Genomic DNA, 23,580 nt, shown 5'->3' on the forward strand with positions numbered 1-23,580 from the left:
CCCGAGGCCAGACCGCCGGCCCGCGCCCTGGCCGAGGACGGGACCAGGGTCAGGGAGCCCGCGGGACAGTGAGCGGGAGCCACTGAGCAACGGGTGCATTCATTACCCCACCCCGCCTCCTCTTCCAGTCCCTGGAAGTGACACACGCCCAACGTCATCAGGGGCTGGGAGAGGCAACAAGGAGCTGCGGCCACTGGTGCGGGCGGCGGGCCCGGGGCATCGAGCTGCTCGCACCCTGGCTGCGGGGAAGCCCTCCTGCGCCTGCGGAGGAGCCCTGGGTGGCCACGGCGTGGCACCCCAGGAGACCACCGTGCTCGGGCGACAGCGTGTGGAGAGGACAAGAGACCCCACTCCAAGTCAGAGCTCTGCCTTCCTCATTTTTATTTTTATTTTTATTTTTATTTTTTTCTTCCTCATTTTTAAATGCTATTTGGGGAGGGGGGTACTAGGGGCTCCCAAACAGGACAATTTTGTCCGCCTCCACCAGGGACCCTGGTCACTGAATGGAAACACTTCGCGAGGAGGGGACGCGATTGGCACGCATGGGCTCGAGGCCGGGCCTGCTGCTCAGCGCCCTGCCAAGCACAGGAGGCCCCCCAGCAAAGGATGACCTCCAGATATAAGGAGGGTTGTGCTGACAGGGAGGAAACTCTAGGCCTCGAAGTGTGTCCCAGGGGGCAGCATGGGCGTCACCTCGGAGCTGGCGAGAAGTGCTGTCTGGGGTCCACCTCAGCCCCACACCCCTGCAGCTGGACCCCGGCTCCCAGGTGGCAGGGCAGGGGGTGGGCTGACCACACAGAGCAGCACGGGGCCTGGACGTGGGGCGCCCCGACACACCCTGGGCACGGGGCAAGCCTTCCTCCAAAAACATGACAAGTCACAAGAAGGGAACCTTGATGTTCTCCTCCCACTGTTTCTACCTGAGGCCTCCTCAACTCCCATCCTTGCCGCCCGCCTTCCCCTCATGTCCTCTGTCCGCCAGGTATGGGGTGGGTTTTTAACAGCTTCACTGACCTATAATTCACATACCGTCGAACTCATCCCTGCAGAGTGGACACTTCAGGGGGTTTGTGCCTTTGCCGGGGTGTGCAAGCACCATCCGGCTGCTGGGCATTCTCACTTCGAAAGGAAACGCTCCACGGTCCCCGCTGGCCCGGCCCCTGGCAACCACTAATCTGCTTTCTGTGGCTGAGGATTTGCCTGTTCTGGACATTCCATATGCTACAGGCGGGGTTGTGGAACCCCTGAGACTCACACACGGGAGCCCTAATTCTCAGCACCTCAGAACGTAACCGAATTTGTACATAAGGTCTTTAAAGAGCTGATTAAGGTGAAATGAGGTCAGGGGGATGGGCCCTGAGCCCATCGGGCCGGTGTCCTTGCAAGAAGAGGAGATTAAGACGCAGACACACACAGAGGGATGACCACGTGAGGACACTGCGAGGAGGTGGTGTCAGCATGCCAAAGAGACAGGCCTCAGGAGGATCTGGCCCTGCTCACACGCTGAGTTTGAATTCCAGCTTCCAGAACCGAGAGAGAATCCACTTCTGTTGTTCAAGTCGCCGGGTCTGTGGTGCTTTGTTCTGAGAGCCCTAGCAGACTAACACGTGGTATAAATAGAATCGTCCAGCTCGCAGCTTCCCTGCCTGGCCTTCTCTCATTTTCCATCTGGTGGCCACCCCTCCTCCACCCCGTTCTATCCCTCACTGTCCTCCCTTCCCCCTCTCTCTTGGGGGCTCATCAACTTTCTTCTTTGGAAAAGCTCTAGTTCCTGGCCACTACTGCCAACCAATCCCAACGGATGCGGATGTCCTGGGGACAGCCTTTGGACAAGCCTCAACTATTGTTGAGGCAGAACCAAGATGCTAAGTTGATTTTTAAGATGTAAGTTTATACATGATCTGAACCTAGCGACTCAGAAACATTAGTTGTGGCATTTGCGAACTCATTTATCTACCACTCTCATTTTTTAGCGTTGAAGATGATTTATTTCTAGTTCTTCTTATAAATGACTTGATATTTTCACCCACAATATTTTGGATTATATTCAAAGGCATATCATGAGCATTTTCATGCAATTTACTGTTGCAAATAAAGAAATCACATTCCTTGGTTTGTAGCTGCAGTAGGATTTGTGATCCTGTGTTTATATATCTGATAAATTCAAGGCAATTCTTGGATCTGGATAAAGCAGTCAGGATTCAGCCTGAGGAAAAAAAAAAACAACAAAAAATACATGCTAAGAGATTTATTGCAAGGAATGGGCTTGTGCCATTGTTGGGGATGGCTAGGCATGCCTGAAATCTGTAGGGCATGCACTTAGGAGGGGCAGGCTAGAATTCTCTCAGAAATTCAGTGAAACTGCTGTCCCCTGGAGAAATTTCTTCATTTTTGGGAAATCTCAACCCTGCTCTGCAGGCCTCTTAGTTGATTGCATGAGGCCCACATCGATTACTCAGGATAATTTCCCCTGCTTTAAGTCAACTGATTATGGACCTTAATCATATCTAGAAAACACCTCCATGGCAACATTTAGATTAGTGTTTGTAGTGGGTTGAATTGTGTCCCCTCCAAAAAATCCTAACCCTTGACTTTATTTGGAAAAAGGGCCTTTGCAGATGGAATCAAGTTAAAATGAGGCCATACTGGATTAGGGGAAATCTTACATCCAATGACTGGTAATCTCTTAGGGAAAAGAGGCAGAGATTTGGGTACACACACACACACGCGTATACACAGGAAGAAAAAAATCCATGGGAAGATAGTGGCAGAGATCAGAATGAGGCAACTGTAAGCTTAGGAACACCATGCATTCATTGCTGGCTACCACCAACAGCTGGAAGAAGAAAAGAAGGATGCTTGGGGTTCCTGGGTGGCTTAGGTGGCTGAGCATCCAACACTTGACTATGGCTCAGGTCGTGATCTCACACTCATGAGTTTGATTTTCACAATGGGCTGTGCACTGGATGTGGAGCCTACAAAAAGGAAGAAGAAGAAGAAGAAGAAGAAGAAGAAGAAGAAGAAGAAGAAGAAGAAGAAGAAGAAGAAGAAGAAGAAGAAGGAGAAAAAGAAGAAGAAGAAGGAGGGGGAGGAGGAGGAGGAGGAGGAGGAGGAGGAGGAGGAGGAGGAGGAGGAGGAAGAAAAGAAGGATTCTGTCCTAGAGCTGTCAATGGGAATGCTGTCCTCCTGACATCTTGATTTCAGGTTTCTGGCCTCCAGAACTGTGAGAAAGTAAATTTGTGCTGTTTAAGCCACCCGGTTTGTGGTCTTGTGTTACAGCAACCCTACTAAATGGACACAGTGTTTGAGTAAATAAGTGTGGACTTAGCTTCGCCAAGTGGACATGTCAAAGGACCATGACATCTGCCTTCCCTTCCCATCCCTCTAGTCTCACCACCTGTCCTCCGCTGAGCTCATATTCCAGTGAGCAGAAAAGACAACATGAACAAATGAACAAGAACACTTGAGTATGTTGGCCCATGAGACACGTGATGGAGATGGAGGGGGCGGCCCGCATCCCAACAGAACCTTTAGTACCCTGATGGGCCAGGAAGAGGCAGGGCAAGGAGCAAACCCTGCAGGAGAAACAGCAGGTGTAGGAGTCAGGCACAAACAGGAGACATTTCCAGAACAGCATGGCCCAGGGCGGCGGTGGGATGGCAGTGTGGACGTAAGTGCAGGCAAAGTCAGAAGAGCGGTTCTCCCACCACTTACTAATGTTTATTTTTTCTCTAAGTACACAAGAAATCCATGTGTGTATATGTCTTCTGTCTATACGGCTTGAATTATTTTATACACACAGTTTTCCTGATCCCTGCCCAAGACCCGTTCTCTCTCCCCACTCTTCACAGAGATTCTCAAGTGACATCATTCTCAATTTCTTAAAAAATGTAATTGTGTGTCTGTGATGATACAAAAATGTTTTACATCTAAAGATAATGCTCTCAGGTCAACTGAAAGCATTGTAATGTGTTTAAGCAAAATTTTAAATTTTATTTTATTTTATTATTTTTTAAAAAGATTTTATTTATTCACTCATGAGAGACACACAGAGAGAGAGAGAGAGAGAGGGGCAGAGACACAGGCAGAGGGAGAAGCAGGCTCCATGCAGGGAGTCCGACGTGGGACTCGATCCCGGGTCTCCAGGATCACACCATGGGCTGAAGGCAGTGCTAAACCGCTGAGCCACCCGGACTGCCCAAATTTTTAAATTTTAGAGCAGTTTTAGAGTTATGGAAAGCTAGGGCCGAGAGTTCTGTTTACCCTTCACTCAGTTCCCCTACTGACAACGCCTCACCTCCCCATGGTTTACAGTCAACCGCGCTCCAATGCTATTGCCCAGACTCCAGACTCTATCTGCATCTCCCTGGGCTTTCCCCTAATGTCCCTTTTTCTGACTCATGTCACACCCAGGATACCACATTACACTTACTCATCATGACTCCATAGGCTCCTCTGGGCTGTGAGAGGCTCTCGTCCTTCCTTGTGTTTGATGACCTTGACAGTTTTGAGGAATGTGGGTCGAGGCGTTTTGTAGACCGTCCTTCGGTTTGAGTTTGTCTAATGTTTTTCGAGGATGAGATGGAGCTGCTGGGTTTTTGGACAGTCTTAAGTTTTTATTTACATTTTTTTACATATACAATGCCTCCGTAAACATTAAGATCTCTTAAAACCAGAACTGCATGTGTAGTGCGGGAGCTGTCCTGCCTACTTTTGTCCTCTTTGTATAAAACCACAGCAAGCTTGGGGAGGTGCAGCCATCATTTCATATTCTTAGCTCACATATGAAACCTTCCCATTTTCGACTTTTACCATTCTGGGTAGAACTTTAGCATCTAAAAATTCAAACCACCTTGGGATTATCTACTCATTTGGAAAAGCTATTTTAGTCATCCAAGGGGATCTCTGCACAGGCAAACTACCCTTTGGGGAGCATACGTTTTGTTTTTCCATTCCAGAAAGCATTCCTTACTTCCGAGCTCTTAGGCTCTGCTCAGACAGTTCCTGGGAAAGCCTCTGTCTGGTCATAGTAAGCCCCTGGCCGGAGCACGGATGGCCATGTGCTGGTGGGGGCTGCCGGGAGTGGGGGGGAGTTTTATCTGAGAGACTTATTTATAGAAATGTGACTCATTCTCATTATTATCTCAAAAGTACATTAAAATGATCACTCCTTTCCACACTCCCTTAGGGACATTTGAAGAATTTTACATGACATATTTCTGATCTTATCAAGCAGGCTATGATCTAGTCAAAATAACAACAAACAAAAAGACATATCCGTATGCAGGTACTGCAGGAAAGCCCCGTGCTGTCATTTCATTGAGATTTTATAGTGTTTTCCTCCAATTCTGGATTTTCTTTCTTCCTTTTTTTTTTTTTTTTTTTTTTGGTTTCTGAAGTCGATTTTATTGAGGTGTAATGTGAGTATAGTCAAGCCCACCTTCCAGAGTCCAGGCCTATGAGCTCTGGCCAACATTTGCAATGACGTAAGCAGCACCCAAATCAAGTGAACAGCTTGGTCACTGCCCCCACCACAGACACACAAAACTGCCCCTTAGCCCTCTGTAGTCGATGTCTTCCCTGACCCCTGACCCCAGCAAATAATCATCTCAGTAGTTTTGCCTATTGTAGAGAGCCAAGTGCTGTAAATGGCATCAGGGGGACCGTTGGCCTTTGAGACTGGCCTCACCGTGCGGCACATCCACGTGCAGCGTGCGGCCGGAGCCCGTGTCCTGCTGGGGCCCGTTAGCGCTCCAGGGTACGCGTGTGCTCGGTTCCTTGATCCGATCCTCCATCCCAGGACATCTGGGTTGTTGCCAGCTTCTGGCCACTCTGAATAAAGCTATTTGTAGACACATTTTTGCGTAAACCTACGTTTTCCTCTCTCGGGTTTGTACCCAGGAGGGGGTGGCTGCGGTATATGCGATGCGCGCAGGACACACGTCTGATCTTATCAGGTGGCTGTTCGTTTTGTAAAAACAACATCAAAAAGACTTGATGGCAAAGGCAGTGGAGAGAAGGCAAACGTTCCACCTCCACTCGGTTTCACCTGTGCTTTTCTTGAAACTGCTGGGGTTCCTTTGTCGCTGCGGTGTTGTGCTTCTCGACGTGGGAGAGGAGTTTTGTGCGGCAACTATTTATAAAGCCGGCCTCTCTGGCAGGCTTGTTCTCTCCAGCCAGCTTTAAACACTCCAGGCAGAAGCAGAAACAAAGGGAGGGGGGAAAAAGCACATAATTTCTTATAACAAAATATTCTTACCGAAAGAGAAGGGGAGGAAGGACGGCCCGTGGGAAATGATAATCTCCTGTTAGCTCGTCGCTCCGATGCCCGCGTATTATTTGGGCAGAATCGGAGCTCTCGCCTGTCCTGTGCACTTTGAGGAGACCTGGGCCGTGTTTTCCGTCACTGTTTTGGGTGTTGCTGGGTGGGTGGACTGTGAAATTATTCACTGATTCACAGGCAACGGGGTTAATGTTAGAAAGACCATGGGTTTTGGAGTCATTTGAGGGATTTGAGTTGGCTTTGCCTCTTTTTTTTTTCTGAATTTTATTTATTTATTTGAGAGTCCCTTGAGAGAAGCAGGCTCAGGGACTCTGCAGAGGTGACTGACTGGAGAAGCTTGCCATGGAGAGATTGTGATGGCAGCCAGGGGTCAGGCCCGATCGCATCACCAGGAGGACGTCTGCGACTGGAAGAGGGAGACCGAATGGCAGGTGGCAGTTGTGCGATGTCAAGAGGACAACACCTGCAGGAGGTGCCACGGGATGTGGGCTCTGGATGCTGGGAAAGGCAGGGACACACGGCTGTCCCCCGGACCTCCAGGAGGCCACCACCCTGCCACCACCTTGGTATTAGTTAGCGCTGTGGTGCCCAGGGGGACTTGGGGCCTCCACAGTGGTCAGATCACACGTTGGTTTGAAGCCACCAGGTGTGCGGTAATTTGTTGCAGCAGCGATTGGAAACTGGTACAGCCACTAACCGGGGACTCAACTTGCAACCTCTGTAAAATGGATATGATCCTAATTGTATCTCCGCACCCATTTCCTAGGTTGTTATGATGATCGGTGAGGTCATCTTGAAAACGTTTAAAAGCTGTGAGAAAACTCTGTTACATAGAAAAAAAATGTGGAGTTCCTATAGTCTCGGTTCTTCCTTTGCCCACCACCGTGTACGCCTATCAGGGTAACATTTAATTTTGCTGAGTCTTTTCTGATGACCTTTCGTCTCCCCAAGTGGATGGCTGTGCCCTAGCCGCAGGCACTTATGCTCTTCTAGAATACATCAACATCACTAACAGGATGAGGCTGGTCCCTAAACACAATCTGTGCTTGTTTTCTACCACGATTGTCCTTGTCTTTTTTCTTAAATTAAAAGTGCTTTTTTTTTTTTTTTTTTTTTTTTAAGCATGGATACCAACAGGGCTTGAACCCACGACCCTGAGATCCTGACCTGAGCCGAAATCAAGAGTCAGATATTTAGCCAACTGAGCCACCCAGACGCCCCCCTAAAAAGTGCCTCTTAATTTAACGTATTCTGAAAAATCTGTTGAAAAAAAAAAAAAACAACACTAGAGTGAGGATTAAAAATCTTCATAGGGAAAAGTTAACAAGTTATGTGAAGAACCTTGACTCATTCGGTCTCTCAGAAACAAGGGTCAACAAACTTTCTGGAACCTGCCAGACAGTCGGTGTTATTCATGCTTCGTGGGCCACAGGGTATGTAGCAGCCACTTAACGCTGCCATCAGGGCGCTGGAAGCAGTAAAGGGTTGGGCGTTCTTGTGTTGCAATGGAACTTGATTCATGGGCACTGAAATTCAAATTTCAGATAATTTTCACATGTCACCAGGTATCATTCTTCTATGGATCCAGCCCTCCCCCCACCCCCACCCCACCCGCCATCCTTTAGAAAAGGTATCCTTAGCTTGTGGGCTGTCCAGACAAGGTATAGGAGCTGTCATCTGCCAACTCCTGTTGTAGAATCAGATGCTCCATCAGGGCAGGGAGCTTCAGCTCCCTGGGGAACTCCTCCTTTCCACGCTTGGTGCCACGTGCCCGGCCGGTCAGATCCGGGTCCCCGGGGAGGGGTCCGTGGTGGCGGCATGAGGAGTCCTGGCAAGGGGAAGGGCAATAGAGGACCAAGGGTTCCAGCTGACACCTTCTCCCTGGACAGGAAGATCCCAAGGATGGATGTCCGGGGCCTGTGATCGCACACGGGCAGGGACTTGGCCACATTAGGATAGGAGCTCTAATCACTAACTGAAATTCAGCGTTTCAGACGACTGTGACTATATTGCTCTCAGATGAATGACAGCAGCATTAGCAGTATCTTTAATTTGTTACCAATTTGTCACCAAGAGAAGTCTGATGTATTTTTAGAGCAGGTTACAGTTGAAGCAGATTTGGTTTATACTCATCACTATTTTGAAATGACAGAAGTTATTAGAGCCACTTCTAGAGCTTACTGTTGGAAGTATTGGGAAAGAAGCAGCACGTGCATGACTGTATTAGAACTCTAAAAAATATTTGATGACTGTATTTTAACAGAATTGGGCCTCTCTGTAATCCTATGCAATATTTTATGTATTTTATGCATTTAGAAACAATATTCACTGAATGACTTAAGAAGGTATAAGGGGGGATCCCTGGGTGGCTCAGCGGTTTGGCGCCTGCCTTTGGCCCGGGGCGCGATCCTGGAGTCCCGGGATCAAGTCCCATGTCGGGCTCCCGGCATGGAGCCTGCTTCTCCCTCCTCCTGTGTCTCTGCCTCTCTCTCTCTCTCTATGTCTATCATAAATAAATAAATGAATCTTTAAAAAAAAAAAAAAGAAGGTATAAGGCATAGAAATGGTTACAAACCCCCTTCCCTTGAACCTTTAACCTCTTAGGTTCTGTCTTCTCCTCTGAATTTTGGAGATAAAAACCCCTGCCCTGCAGCGTTACTGGGAGAATCAGATCCGATATCCTGCATGAACACCCCCTACCAAATGCAAGGTGTTCTCAGTATTCAAATGATGTGAACTGAATGTGACATCCCAAATGGAAAAAAAAAAAAAAGCAACAACTCCCATGCATTAGTCTCCTAGAGCTGGCATAACAAAGCACCGCAGCCTGGGTAGTTGAAAAAGAAATTTATTTTCTCACAATCCTGGATGCTAGGAGCTCAATAGCAAGGTGTCTGTCGGATTGGTTTCTCCTGGGGCCTCTTTCCTTGGCATGTAGAGGCTGTCTTCTCTTAGTGTCCTCACATGGTCTTGCCTGTGTGTCTGTGTCCTAATCAAGTTTTCTTACAAGGACACCAGTCACATTGCATAAGGGCTCTCCCCTAATGACTGCATTCAACTTATTTACCACTTTAGAGGCTGTATCTCCTAGTTGGGTCATATTCTAAGGGAGTGGGGTCTAGTGCTTCCACATAGGATTTTTTTTTTTTTGGCTGGGAGGAAGACGCAAAATTCACCCCATACCATCATATTAAAAAAAAGACTGGTGCCTATCCAGATCAAGAGGAACAGAGGAGTCTGTCATCACATCCACGGCAGGTGAGGGACCTCTTTGTCCTCTCTCCTGTTCACTTCTGGTAACAACTCATGTGCGACCACCTGCCACCACCAGCTCCTTTCATAGTTTGTTTTCAGTCTCTCTAAGGAAAATTGGAAGCAAACCCCAGAGCAAAGAAAGGTCCGAGGTCGTTACATAAAGTTGGAAAGCACACATACCCAACAACCCCTGCCCCGCTCCCTTTTTCATAAGCAAAGATCGTGGTGGGCACTTACTCAAAGTTAAGGCATGCTCTGTGAACGTCAAGGAAGGCTCATTGTGACATCCAGCGTGTCAGTCTCGGAATCTCAGGGCTTTCTGAAGGGGCCACTCATGGAAACAAATCTTGGCCTATGTGTTAGGAATCTTTGAAAGTCAGATGAGCCTAGGGGATACTGGTACTGGAGTCAATAAAAACTGGACATTAAGTCTCGTAAGGAGTTTGATACCTCGTCCTACTCTTTTATTTTTTAAGGTTTTATTTATTTGAGAGAGGGAGAGTGGGAGAGCACAAGTAGCGGGAGTGATAGAGGGAGAGGGGGGAAAGCAGACTCCCTGAGGAGCAAGGAGCCCATCAGAGGGCTTGATCATGAAACTCGGGATCATGACCAGAGCCAAAGGCAGATGCCCAACCGACTGAGCCACCCAAGGTGCCCCCAGAATTTTTGTTTTAAAGAACAGTTTTAGATCTACAAAACAATTTAGGGTGAGTGCAGAATTCCCATAGTGTCTGCCTCTCACATACAGTGCTAACATCTTTCCTCAGTGTGGGGGCATTTGTTACAATTAATGAATCAATATGGATAAAATCCATAATTTACATTAGAGTTCACTCTTCCTGTTGTGCAGTTCTAAGTGTTTGGACAAATGTACAATGTCGTGTATCTGCTGTTACAGTATCATTTGGAATAGTTTTATTGCTCTGAAAATGGCCTGTGCTCCAGCTGTCCATCACTCCTCTTCCATCCCCAGAACCCCTGGCATTTGCTGACCTTTTTAGTTTTGCTTTCTTCAGAGCTTCACAGAGTTGGAAGCATTTAGCATAGAGCCTTTTCAGATGAGTGTCTTTCCCTTAGTGACGTGCATTTAAAGTTCCTCCATGTCTTTTCAGGGCTTGATAGCTCATTCCTGTTTATTGCTGAATAGTATCCCGTTGTAGGGGTGTGCCCCACTTTCTCCATTCACCTCCTGAGGGGCATCTAGGCTGCTTTCCATGTACAGCCATTATGAGTAAAGTCATGATAAACACCCCCCTGCGGGGGTTGTGTAGACACAAGTCTTCAACTTAGTTGAGTAAATATGTGGGAGCACAATTGCTGGATTATACGGTAAGACTGTGTCTAGCATTTGGAAAAATGCTAAACTGTCTTCTGAAGTGGTCACACCATCTTGTATTCCATGGGCAATGTATGTTGGTCTGCATCCTGTTAGCATTTGGTGTTGTCACTGGGGAGGGAGGGCGGCTGTTTTAATAGATGTGAGATGGTATTTTGTTCTATTTACTTACTTTTTAAAGTTTAAGTAACCTCCACACCTGGTGTGGGGCTCAAACTCACAACCTTGAGATCAAGAATCACACGCTCCTCGGCTCCTCCTACTGAGCCAGCCAGGTGCCCCAGTATTTTGTTTTAATGTGCAGCTTCCTAGTGATATATGATGTTCAACATCTTTTCATATGCTTATTTGCCACTTGAGTATCTCTTCCAGGAAGTATTTCCAGATCTGTTGCCCGTTTTTAAAATTAGGTTGCTTTCTTATTGAGCTTTAAAAATTCTCTGTAAATTTTGGATACAACCCTTAATCAGATATGGATTTTGCAAATATTGTCTCCCAGGCTGTGGCTTGTCTTTTCATTCTCTCAATGGGGTCTTTTGCAGAGTAGATGTTTTTAATTTTGATGTTCAACCTAATAGTTTTTTCTTTAATGGATCATGCTTTGGGGGCTGTATGTAAAAACTCACTGCTAAACCCAAGGTCATCTAGATTTTCTCCTATGTTACCTTCTGGAAGATTTATAGTGTTGCCTTTTTACATTTAGACTTATGATTCATTTTGAGTCAGTTTTTGCGAAAAGCACAAGGTCTATAGCTAGAATATGGTGGTTTTTTCTTTTTTTCTTTTTTTTTTTTTTTGCATATGGAGGTCCAATTGTTCTAGAGAACCATTCATTAAAAAGGATATTCTTTCTCCATTAAAATGCCTTTGCATTTAATTTCGTCAAATTAGTTGAGTATATTTGCGTGGGCTCCTCCTGCCTTTTAATTAAAATTTTGGCTACTGTTTAGGGGGAAATACTGATAGCATTTGTTGCAAGCAGGCTCTTGTCAGCTCCCTCCAGCCAGGAAAACCAAAAATAATTGTTTGGCATATAGATAGATCCTGAGCCGCGGATGCCGGTGGAAATCATCGCTGCTCACACTCTCCCTATTAACCTTTAGCTTTTTTCACAATGCAATAGCTCCTTTCCTGCTCTGCTCTATTTCCTGTTTCCCTTGTTTTCTCCCACTTCATAAGACACACACTTTTGAGAGATCTGCAAAACACATGAGATAAAAGAGTCTAATTTACCACCTACCTACCACTCATCTAGCATTTCAGAAAGAGGAAATTTCAGTGACATCATGATAAAGGTAGGCGGTGTATTTTCCTGTCTGGGGTCTTACAGACAGGAAGAGGGGGCCTAGGATAAGCCAGGCTCCCTACTTATGGAAGACCTTTGGGATTGTTGGGACATTACCCAAGAGACAGGATGGATTCTGAGCTCGCTGGCTCACACTGCTACACCAAAGGCCAGCTGTCAGAATCGGCCACACACCGGTGGTCACAGTTGGGAGCGAGGATTCCCACCCCTTTCCTATCCTTTCAATGATTGGCACCTGCCGAGTCATCAAAAGGTCCAGAGAGGCTTTTCACCGAGCTCAGCTCCGAATTTCCAAGCGGCTAACGACCGGCAGGGCTGGCCAGCCCGAGGGCCAGTTTGGGCTGCGCGGCTACTCGAGAGTGTGCGGTAGCCGAGGGCCGCGTCCCCGTAAAGCCGAGAGCTGTAATGATGTCAACTTGTTATTTACTTTCCAAATCTGAATGACTGAGCAAGGCGAAAGGAGAATCAATCAACCACAATGTGACCCTACAGGCGGAAAAAACGCAGCGCTCCCACCAGCAGGCGGTGGGGGAAGGGAAGCACGTGTAACTCGGGCAGGGTTGCATCATGAGCTTGCTCGGGCTTTCTATTGCACCCTTGGTTTTTCGATTGCATGTAATACCTCAGCATCAGTCCGCACAAGCCCAGGGAGCCGGGGAGCATCGAAGGGCAGGCTCCAGGGAAGGCCCCACCACGTCCTTTTGGGGGGCCCTTGAATGGCAACTGATACATAATAAGACACAATCTATTCTGCTGATTCACAATTATGGAGACTGTGTAAGTGTGTATTTTTTATTGATGTGCTCTAATAATGGTGTAGCAACAGTCGTTTTACATCATTGACGTTTTACAGCAGTATTTGGCCGGCTGAGGTCTAGGTCCGCCTTTTTGATGGAGGACCAGCCCCTTAAAAACTCACCTCGGGCCCCTCCTCCCCCCAACAACCTGAACAACAAATGGTCCAGTGTCCCAGAAGGAGCAAGTGAGGTTACAGTTTAAAATGCTGAGTGTACTGGGCTCTGAGCGCAAAGCTCATTAGACACCGAAGGGAGGGGCAGAGTTATCTTCAAATATTCAACAAAGCAGACGCCCCAGTGTGGGGTGGTGGGCGCGGTGCGGGTTTAATGGAATTAAGGCCGCGAGCGGCGGGCAGGGGTCTCCCAGCCGCGGGGTGGAGGGAGCTCTGGGGCCTTGGGTGCGCTGGGCTGGGCCGAGTAAGCCATTGCAACAGAAAACCCTTCGCGGAGCCAGGGGGTGGGGTGCGGTGGGGTGGGGTGGGGTGGGGGGCGGGAGTGAGGAGGCCCGAGAGCCCCGGGCCCCCAGCTCCAGCGCCCCCGCCCTGCCCCGGAGCTCCGCTCCTGGCTTCCCCCTCTGTGTGTCTTTTCTCCGAGTTTCTTTCTCCCCAAGCATTTCTGGCTCTTTCCGGGAGGTGTTTTGCAAAGGTCGAGGCTCCGCCTGAGCCCCCAGCCTCTTGGGAGGGGGGGACGAGGCCTTGGGGGGCCCTCCGAGCCGCGCCTTTTGAGGGAGGTGCACCCTCGGGCAGCTTGCAGGGGGTGGTTAGGGCAGCGGGGCAGCTGCTTTTGGAGGTGGGGGAGGGTAGGACTCTAGCAGTGGTTCGGGTTTCCCTTCCCCCCTCCCCCCCCGGAAACCGCGGGGGTGGTGGCCCGGGTTCCTGTCCCCTCCAGGCAGTGGGGGAAAAGGTTGGGTTTGGGACTAGGACTGCGGGGGGGCGGGTAGGCCGGGTCCCTTTCGTCCCCCTGCAGGCCACGGGGTGGGGGAGGGAGAGGCCCGGGCTCCCCTCACCCACACTAGGCGGGGTGGGGGTGGGGTGCCGAGGACCGAGCCTGGGGTGGGGGGCCGTGCAGGGTCGCAGGCCCCCGCCCCCCAGCAGTAGGGCGGGGGCTGGGTTAGCACGCGGGCCCCCCCAGGCCGCGCGGACTGCGCCCCTCCCCCCGCCGTGGGGGAGGGGCAGGCGGGGACGGGCCCCCCCAGGGCGCCGGGGCGGGGCGGCGCGGACGCGGGTTCCCCTCCCCCCGGCCGTGGGGGAGGGGCCGGGCTGGGGGTTGGGGCGCCGTCCCGCCCTCCGTGCCAGGCGGCCCCCCTGGCAGCCCTCCCGGCCGGGGTCGGCGCGCCGCCGGCCCCCCCGCCCCGCCCGGAGGTCACTGCCCGTGCCGGTCCCTCCCGCCGTCCCGCCCTCTCCCGCCGCCGCCGCCGCCGCTCCCGCCCCAGCCCCCCCCACTCGGCTCTCGGGAGCGAGGAGCCGCCAGCGCCCCCGCCCCGCCGCCGCCGCCGCCGCCGCCGCCGCCGCCGCAGCGCCCTCGGCCGCCATTCGGCACCCGAAACTTTCCAGCGCCCGCGCGTCTCGGGGACTCGCGGCGGCGGGGCGGGGGCGGCCCGGGGGCGGCGCGAGGCTGCTCCGGGCGCCGGGCCCTCCTCGGCCGCGGCACGGGCACGGCCGGGGCTCGGCGGCGGCCGGCGGCAGCGAGGCCGGGAGCGCGGCGGCGCCGCCACAAGTTGCGCGGCGGGCGGCGAGGTGAGTGCGCGGGGCGCGGGCGCGGGCGCGGGGCGCGGGCGGGGGGCGCAAACTTCGGCGGCAGGGGGGGTGGGGGGTGGGGGGCGCATGCACGCCCCGCCCGCGCCGCGGGGCTCCGCGCGGCTCCGCGGGGCTCCGTGGGGGCTCCTTCGGGCTCCGCCGGGCTCCTTCGGGCTCCGCCGGGCTCCTTCGGGCTCCGCGGGGCCGGGTCCCCAAGTGTCCCCGCGGCGGGGCCGGGGTGCGGCGCGCTCCCTGCAGGCGGGACAATGCCCCGGGGCGGCCGCTCCCCGAAGTGCGGGCGCGCGGGGCCGCGGGGGCCGCTAAGTTTGGGGAAGCGCTCGGCCGGCGCCCGGGGTCCCTTTGTCTGGCGCTCCCGGGGCCGCGGGATCCCCGTGGGGGAGGGGCGCCCCATTCATCGGCGGGCGCCGGCCAGCCGGCCCGGGACCGGGGAGCGCGGCGGCGGCAGTGGCGGCGGCGGCGGCGGCGGCGGCGGCGCGGGCCCGGCGGCTGCTCAGTTCGCAGACGCAGAAACTGTCAAGGAAGTCGGGAGCTGCCGGCCCGAGCGCGGGGCCCGGCCCAGGGCGACGTGTGTGTGTTGGGGGGCGCCCCGGCGAGGCGGGGTCTGCAGAGCGCGGCCTGCCGGGGGTGCAGACCTGTTGCTCGGCGCCTGGGGTGGGGGCGCATCCCCACCGGGAGGGGGCGGGGCGCGGCTGGCGGCGGCGACCCGGGGGCGCTGGAGGCCCGCCCGCGCGAGCAGGGCCTGCGCTTCACGTGCGTCGCCGAGCGCGCGGTCGCTCAGGCCTCGGCTCCCACTCCCCGCGCGGCCTGGCATTTTCCGACCCACTGCATTGCAAATTCCACAAAGTTAGCGGTGCTCCCCCCCCCGCACCCCGCACCCCCCCCCCCCCCCCGCCAGTCGGTGCTGCTGTGCAGCAGAACCCACAAACACACACCTCCCCCTCCCACCCTCCCATTGCATCTGCAACTGTTTGTGCTCTGTATTGTCACATGGGGCTTGACCCGACTTTTCTGGATGTTTTTCTCTTCTGATGAGTCGCCGGAGCCCCTGCTTTAACCTGGAAGGGGAGTGGCGGGACCCTAAGGGGGTGGAGAAGTGGGGGCGGGGGAGCTAGGGAGAGCCCTGCTAAGGTCCCAAGTGGGGGCTTCCGGGTAGCAAATGGCTCTTCACCGTTTTACAAAAAGTTTACAACTACTCATTTCTAGAAAAGAGGCGGTGGGGGATGGGGGACCAGAATGTGGAGTATGGCCCAATGAAGACGTTAGGATGACACTTTCATTTTAGAAGATGGTAATGTCTCAGGTGTGCTGCAGATTCTCCTGGAAAAACGCACAGCTGGATAACTAATCCAGGGATAAAAGTTGAACTTCGTCACTTGACCCACTTATTAAAATGGCCCTTAAGGGGATTCCAGCCCTTAACACACACCTGTGGGACAAAAATTAGGATTTTAGGTGTTTGAGTTGCTAGTGTGCGCTGCAGGGCAAGGATCCCTGGATCCTGTGGGGTTGGCTTCTCTTTTTGCTTTTATAGAGAGCTTAATCAGTCCAGTAATTATCAACAACACCCCCATTTACATTTCCCAAACCTCACTCCTCCTGAATGTTTGAAGGTTTCCCTGGGCTGGGTAGGGATGGTGCCGGAGTCATGTGGCGGTTGGTCTTGATCTCATCTTCACTTGTGGGAGCTTTGGGCTCCTCATCTGTGCGATGGCATCTGGAATTTCCCTGAACGGCCTGTCAGGAGGGGCTCAGTGGTTCTAGGGCTTGCAGAGAGGTGGACAGAGCCCTGGAATCCAACTCCGTCTGGACACATAATGCTTGGCTACAAACCCAGCCTTTGTCCCTATTTGGCCTGAACTAGTGAAAGGGCCCACCCTCTTGCGCTCCACTGCTGCAGCTTTTCTGAGTGTCATTTCTATATGTGTAAAAAGAAGAAAAGGAAAATTGAAATCGTGGTACTCACTGTGTATTGTGAGGAAACGTGAAGGAACACGTGTGTACGTTTTCTGAAAACTATAAAGCTGCTTATAAATTTTAGAGTTGCTATTGTGCACGTCGAATAATTGTCTTCACGTTATTTGAATGCCATGCACTGAGGATTTTACAGGCACTTCATGCCCTGTGCCAGCAATGATTATTTCCATTCTGCTGCAGAGAACTGACTTGCAAACATACAGTGGAGGGAGGCTTATCTGATTCCTGAAGCCCGGGTTTTAGGCTTGGTGTTCCTGTTTTCATGCCTACCTAGCATGACTGCTCACATTTGGACATTAAAGCTCTTTATTTATTTATTTAAAGCTCTTTGAATTACATACACACGCCCATGAAGAGAATCTATATTGAGGTGTGTGTACGGATGCAGCCCCAGCTCCCTGGGATCAAGAGACCTTGACCGTAGCGGAGGAATGGCTTTTACAGCTTCATTGTCCAATATGGTAGCCAGTAGCCACATGTGAACATTGAGATTCAAATTAATTTACACTCAATAAAATGAACAATTCTGTTTTTTCAGTCCCTGTAGCCAGAATTCACATACACAATAGATGCCTGTGTCTAGTGGCCACCATATTAGTACAGTTCTGCGGAGAAAGTTCTGTTTCAAGGGTGCTACTTTATAGTTAATGCAGTGAGATATTAATAAAACGGAGTTTGTGTACTCCTTTGTGGAGGAAGGGGAGAAGGTATAAAAGTTTGAAAATAATTAACAGGTAAACCTTTAAAAAAAAAAAAAAAAAGACCCATTTCAGCCAGTGATTGACCCAGGAAAGTGATTTCAGCAAATGGATTTTTTTTTTTACTTAAGATTTATTTATTTATTCATGAGAGACAGAGAGGCAGGGACACGGGCAGAGGGAGAAGCAGGCTCCCTGTGGGGAGCTCAGGGTGGGACTCACAGCCTGAGGCAGACACTCAACCACTGAGCCACCCAGGCGTCCCCTCCCCCCTTTTTTCTTTTTCTTTCTTTTTTTAAAAGTAGGCTCCCTGCCCAGTGCGGAGCTTGAGCTGACCACCCTGAGATCAAGAGTCACATGCTCTACTGGCTGAGCCAGCTCGCCCCGAGTGAATGGATTCTTAACCTGAAATTAAGAGCTATGGTTTTGGATTGAGGTGCTTTGGATCAGTTTTGAAATAGAAAAGCGGAACTCCAAGCCAAAGCACCTCCCTGAGTGTTTAACGTTGACTGAGGCAGGTGGCATCTCTGCATCAGTTTCCCCATCAGAAAAGGCAGAGAGCCCTTAGCGAGTCCCCGAGGTGGCCCAACTAGGCAGATCTTGGTGAGCATCGCCTGGGATGCTTGGGAGCCCAGGGTGTCCCCGTCAGCGCGGCCCTTTGTGAGTGATTGCGGGTGTGACCATGTGGGGTGCGTTTAGCCCTGGCTTGTGGCTACCACGGGCTTTCGGCACCCTCCACCCCTTTGTAGTTTAAGTCTTGTTTTGAGGTTCAGTCTCTTGAGGTCAGAATCTTCTGTATTAAAAAGACTGATAGGGAATCTTTCCAACAAAGTGAGATTTCAAAGTATGTTTTTTAAAAAATGGCTCAGTGCTAGGTGTTTCCTGTACACCGGGTCCCTGAGTTAGGATGTTATTTTTATTACTTTGTTGATAATGTCCTATTCACAGTTCTTTGTATTTTTTATAGTAAGGGGTTCGAGATTTTTGTTTGTAGATGAGGATGGGGGAGGGGAAAACCCAAATTCATAACTGTCAGAGAGGTGGCTTCTCAGATCACCCTCTGCCATTTGTCCTCAGTTGCTGCTACTTCCCCAGCGCTCTGGTGTGACCTGTTGGCTTTTGGCTGAAGGTACTTATTAAATACCTGGGATGTCCTTGATGGTCTTCTAGAGGTGGGAGCGGGGGTCCCGCTCGCGGAGGTCCTCGGCGCCAGGACTTCAGGGTCCCCGTGACCTGTTGGGTCAGCCGTAGCCAGGGCTGCCCTAGCTGCTTCCTGCTGGGGCATCCCCGGCAGTGACATGCGACGTGCCACACTGAATGCCTGGCCTAGGTGACGGTCACAGTTGCTCTGGGTGTGAGATGGTGACGTCTCAACTGTGGTTTCCTGATACCTTGCCTTTGTCCCCTCTTTCCCACCCTTTAAAAGAAAATAATATGCAACATCCAATAAGCTGGTAACCATTCACCTCTAAAGACATTTAAAAAATAGTTCCTTTTTTTTTTTTTTGAAGATATTTATTTATTCATGAGAGACACAGAGAGAGGCAGAGACACAGGCACAGGGAGAAGCAGGCTCCACGTAGGGAGCCCAGCGTGGGACTCGATCCCAGGTCTCCAGGATCACACCCTGGGCTGAAGGCAGGCGCCAAACCACTGAGCCACCCAGGGGTCCCTAAAAAATAGTTTCAATCAGGAAGCAAGACTAGAGTCGTTTTGTAAACGCCTTTTTTTTTTTTTTTTTCTTAAACTTGGACCAATAAACTCCCCCCACCCCCAGCTATTTTTAGTAGGAAGGAAGTAACTGCGTCCTGAGCGGAGGCTGGATGTGTTTCCCCTTGGGTCTTGCCCTCCTCGGCCCTTGCCTCCTCTCTGTCCTCTCCGCGGGGCTGGCCCAAGCGGCCTGCGCTTGGCCACATTGGCAAGATGAGACCCAACAAAGCCAAAATAAGAGCTGGATGTGGGAAGGGACTAGGAAAGTCAACATGTTTATGTAGGGCAGAGAGCCTGGTCTGAGAAAATGAGCTTCAGGCCTCAAGGGAAAAATTGGCTCCCCGGGGGGCTTCTTGACCGGGTGCGGGGAACCTGACCAAAGAGGGTTGTGTTCCTGTGCGGGCAGGTTCGCGGGGGCATCGCTGCTATGAAATGTTTGTTGATCCGCTGGGTGATCCAAGACGGAAGGAAGCCACCAAAAAGCCGGAATGGGGCAAATTTGAAGTGAATGCACGGGAGAAGAGATTTTTCAGTCTCGCGGAAGAAACCGGGTGCCACGGCGGGTGGGAACAGAGGTGGAGACGGGATGGCACGCAGGTTCCAGGGAGAGACGACTTCAGAGATGAGGGCCGGGGAGATGGTGGTTACGGCAGCTGGACTTGAGCCCCGCGCCCTAGAATCTGGCAGTCAACTCGGGGTTCTCCGAGAGGCCTGTTTTGCCCACTACGTAGTCCTCACGGTAGCATCGAGAGACATTCGCAGTTGTCACAGCTCAGGGGAGGCGGATGGGGGTGCTCCTGGCGTCTAGGGGCTCTGTGGATGCTGCCAAATATGCATTACACCGGGTGGTCCCCAGCACAAAGAATGATCTGGACCCACGTGCCAGGGGTGTCCAGGTGGGGGAAACCAGCCGTGAGTCCGTCAGTTCACGATCGTGTGTGGGACGGACTCTGTGGCGGGAGGTCAAGGTCTGTGTTCTCGGGGTGCGCCGTCCTTAAGTTAGGGCTGGTGTATATACACGTGTGTATGTGTAGTTTTCTGAATCACCGTATGATGACGCTATCGGCTCTTTCAACGTAGAGTTCTATGAACGTCAGCACATGCATAGGTTTGTCTAACCAGCACCAAAACGGGGATACAGAACAAGTCCGTGGCCCCCAAAGTGTCTACAGTGCCGTCCCTCTGGCGCCCTGGAGTCACCCCCCCCCCCCCCCAGCACTAACCGAGGAGCTGGCTGGGCTGCTGCGCCCCCAGGTCCTGGTAGGTGCATTTCAAGTCCGGATCGGTGCCCCCACTCTCCCAGGACCCTCCTTTGTTGTTTCTCTCTGATGCCACGTGAACTTCACACTTATGCACGCTTGAGCCTGTGCGTTTGACTCAGAACAGCAGGGTTTGCGCTGTGGGTTTCATCAAAAGCAAGGCGAAGAAAGCCTTACTGGTCCTTAATGGTATCTGTAAGCCATGGAGAAAGAATATCAGGTGTCTTGTTGGGGCTGCCAAAGATTTGCTCTTTTCTTATGCCAGTTAATTCTTGCTGCCAAATTAGTCGAAATGGGATGTTTTCTGATGCCCTTTCAGAGAAACGTTTCCCGCATCTTCCCATTGTACTCCCGGAAGACATTTAATATGTGAAACGTATCCGTAGGTTATAAAGTCCCGTCTTCGGTTTCAAAAACAGGACCCACGCGTTGAGGTGTGCAGTTTTGCCAGTGGGGTAATAAAACAAGCTAAAAACATAGAGTTGTATTTGCATTACTTTGTTGTAGGGAAAAAATGAATTTCTGTGTCTGTGCTTTTATGTAGCTGTTGACCTGCAATTTACTTTGGGCCATAATTTTACTTTTTGTGATCTAATAAGAACTGGCATGCTTTCTAGAGGAACTGACTTGGTCTTTTGGCATTTGGCTACTTTCGTCCTGCCCTGGGTGGTCCGCCTGCTTGTGTGAGGTCCTTTAAAACCACGTGTGTCCTCACGTGTGGAGTCAGAGGGTAGGTGAGCTGATCTTGGATTTTTCTATCTCTTGTGTGAGGGCTTTAATTTGGAAAAGGGATGCTATTTGATTGTTGGGTTGGTTTTGTTTGTTTTTAGGAACGGTTATGGCTTATATTAGTGAAAAGTTTAGAGAAACTGATGATTCTTTATGCCCATGCTTTGGCTATTACTTTACCCACTCTTAAAATAGGCACTGTTTAACTTAAGGTTGGTACGTTAGTTACATATTTTACTTAAAACATGCGCACACAAACACACACACAAAATGGCAATTCAGAAGACACTTTGCCCTGTTGGGTGCATCTGAATAATTTTTCCGACTGTTGTAGGTTCCCAGTCTCACCAGACTCTGTAAATTAAGCACAAACAATGCTACGGTACATTTCACAGTGTTTATTCGCGCAAAGGGCATCCTTTGAATTCCTGTGATCGCCTCCCCTCCCCCCACTACCTTGGTGGATGTAGCCTGAAGGCTGAAAAGAAAATGAGAGTTTTCTTCACTTGCTTCCCTGGAACCTGGAGTCTAGAATATGACCCTAAGTAGCCGGCACAGAGTACTTCCATTTCTGGAACACTTGCCAGCAACCCCCAGAGAGAATGCAGAGAGAGGTAGGAGGAGGTAGGAGGGCTTCCACCCTCCCAAGCCTGATTACCTTCCCACTTTCTAAGAAATTGAAAACTTTACTAAAGTCTCCTGAGAGCTAGGTCCCCAGACATCACCCATATTGGAGTGAGCTTAGGACACTGTTCCTTTCCAGAGCGCTTGGTTCCTTCCTTCGGTCGACTTGCTCGCCCATGGTCCTCAGGCTTTACAGGCCCGTGAGTACATCTGGTATTGTTCAGTTCTGCAAACGCTTCTGCTTGTTTGGGTATCCCAATAGGTGGAAAGGAGGACAAAAAGAAGCTTACTATACGTGATGCCATTTCTTAAATCAGAAATAACAAATGCTTTAATACTGTAAGACCGTGTAAATCATTGTAAGAATTGGGAGAAAAATTCAGCATAGCTGAGCAGCGATTTGTTTCTTGTGCAGGGAGTACTTAGGCTTTAACCAGGTCAGCTCTGCTCCTCCAGTTATCCTTGTAATCCTGACATCCATTTGAAGATGAGAGATGAGAAAGAGGAGTAGAAGTCTGTCACCGAAGTCCTGTCCTGCAGAAATCTGTTGCACCAGCATGCAAACCTAATTCCCAGCTTCTGGGTGGTTGCAAAAAAATAAAGAAGTTCCAGGTGGTTGCAGAGTTGTAGGTTGTATTTGGTAAAAGCAGCTGAGCTGAGAATTGATGTCTCTACCATTTGGTTCATTTGGGGAACGGATTAAACTTGGGTCCCTGCCTTAGGTTCTTTTTCCAGCAGAATCCTTATCAGGCACTTGAGTCCCACGCAACTTTAATGCCAAGTCAGTGTTGGTAAAGACTCAAGTATTCAGAATTATCAGCTCCAAAACAGTGATTGCCAGTTCCTGACAGTTGCAGATCGGTCTGGGAGACACGGTTTGGTTTAACTTTTAACTTGGTCATGAAAAAATACCACATCAGATTGGTATTTCTAAGATGCGCGGGTGATTCTACGCCAATTTCAACCATTTCCAGGGATTTGTAGTGGAATGCTTTAAAAAGCCTCGCCAGGAGAAACAACATTCGAGGTGTACCCAGCTCAGAAGTTGATGAAAATAAGAATTAATGATGTCACGTGTCCAGTGCATGACAGAAATTATTGTAGACCAGATGAGAACAAGGCGAGAGGCCTGTGGAAATTAGAGTTGCCTTATAAATTTCATGGGACTCGCTGAAAAATTTCATGGGCTTCTGAGTACATTTCCTTTAAACCAACACGTATTCCCTGTTCCCCGTGGCTGCAGCCGCCAGAGTGTGTGTGCGCGCCTGGGTCTCTGGGTGTTGCGCGCTGGAGAAGCTGGAACCAGATTTGTGTCTTAGCACCAGGTACCTCGGTTGCAGGTGCATGAGGAAGCCTGGGGATAGGGCTGTCCTTTTCATGCATTTCGTGACTCGGCAGTGTTTTCATAATCACTTAATTCTGTTTATCAATCAGCTGCTTTCATTGGTGGTTGCCCTCAGGGCTCCTGAGAACCAGGCTTGTTGAAGAGACTCAGACTTTAGAGGACAACCCACGTGAGAAGAGGGTGCAGGGACGGATGGGATTGTCAGGAACGTCTTGCTTCTTCAGTTTGGCTGTGTAGTGGTTGGGTCTTTTTCCAAAGACCTCTGTTTCATCGGTCATGGTTGTTATTAAATACATTTTTAAAAATATTTCACAGTAGAGAGGTGTTTTTTTTTTTTTTTTTTTCTTCTTCCTCTTTTAAGAGAAAATGTAGGGGGTACCTGGGTGGCTTAGTTGATTGAGCCTTTGACTCTTGATCTCAGCTCAGGTCTTGATCTCAGGGTTTTGAGTTCAAGCCCCACGTGGGGTTTCACGCTGGATGGGGAGTCTACTTAAAAAAAAATAATAA

The 23,580-nt window shown here is 50.6% G+C and overlaps 1 protein-coding gene and 1 long non-coding RNA gene across 3 annotated transcripts in view; one reads left to right on the forward strand and one right to left on the reverse strand.

The window, feature by feature from the left end:
* Window positions 1-2,039: 2,039 nt before the first annotated feature.
* On the reverse strand, window positions 2,040-6,460 carry LOC119868149. Its single transcript, XR_005385893.1, has 3 exons — window positions 6,260-6,460; window positions 4,433-4,590; window positions 2,040-2,206 (listed from the first exon to the last, which is right to left on the reverse strand). It is a non-coding gene; the product is annotated as an uncharacterized LOC119868149 (long non-coding RNA).
* A 6,365-nt stretch (window positions 6,461-12,825) lies between these two features.
* TBL1X (transducin beta like 1 X-linked) overlaps window positions 12,826-23,580 on the forward strand; it is a 212,303-nt gene continuing 201,548 nt past the window's right edge. Inside the window, exon 1 of one of the 2 annotated variants that reach the window (XM_038586785.1) lies at window positions 12,826-12,957. The gene's annotated coding sequence lies outside the window, so the exon portion shown is untranslated. Of the gene's footprint in view, window positions 12,958-14,656; window positions 14,714-23,580 lie in introns of those variants that run through there. The other variant, XM_038586782.1, reaches the window with a different exon arrangement.

Source organism: Canis lupus, chromosome X (genome assembly GCF_011100685.1).
Source record: "Canis lupus familiaris isolate Mischka breed German Shepherd chromosome X, alternate assembly UU_Cfam_GSD_1.0, whole genome shotgun sequence".
Taxonomy (NCBI): domain Eukaryota; kingdom Metazoa; phylum Chordata; class Mammalia; order Carnivora; family Canidae; genus Canis; species Canis lupus.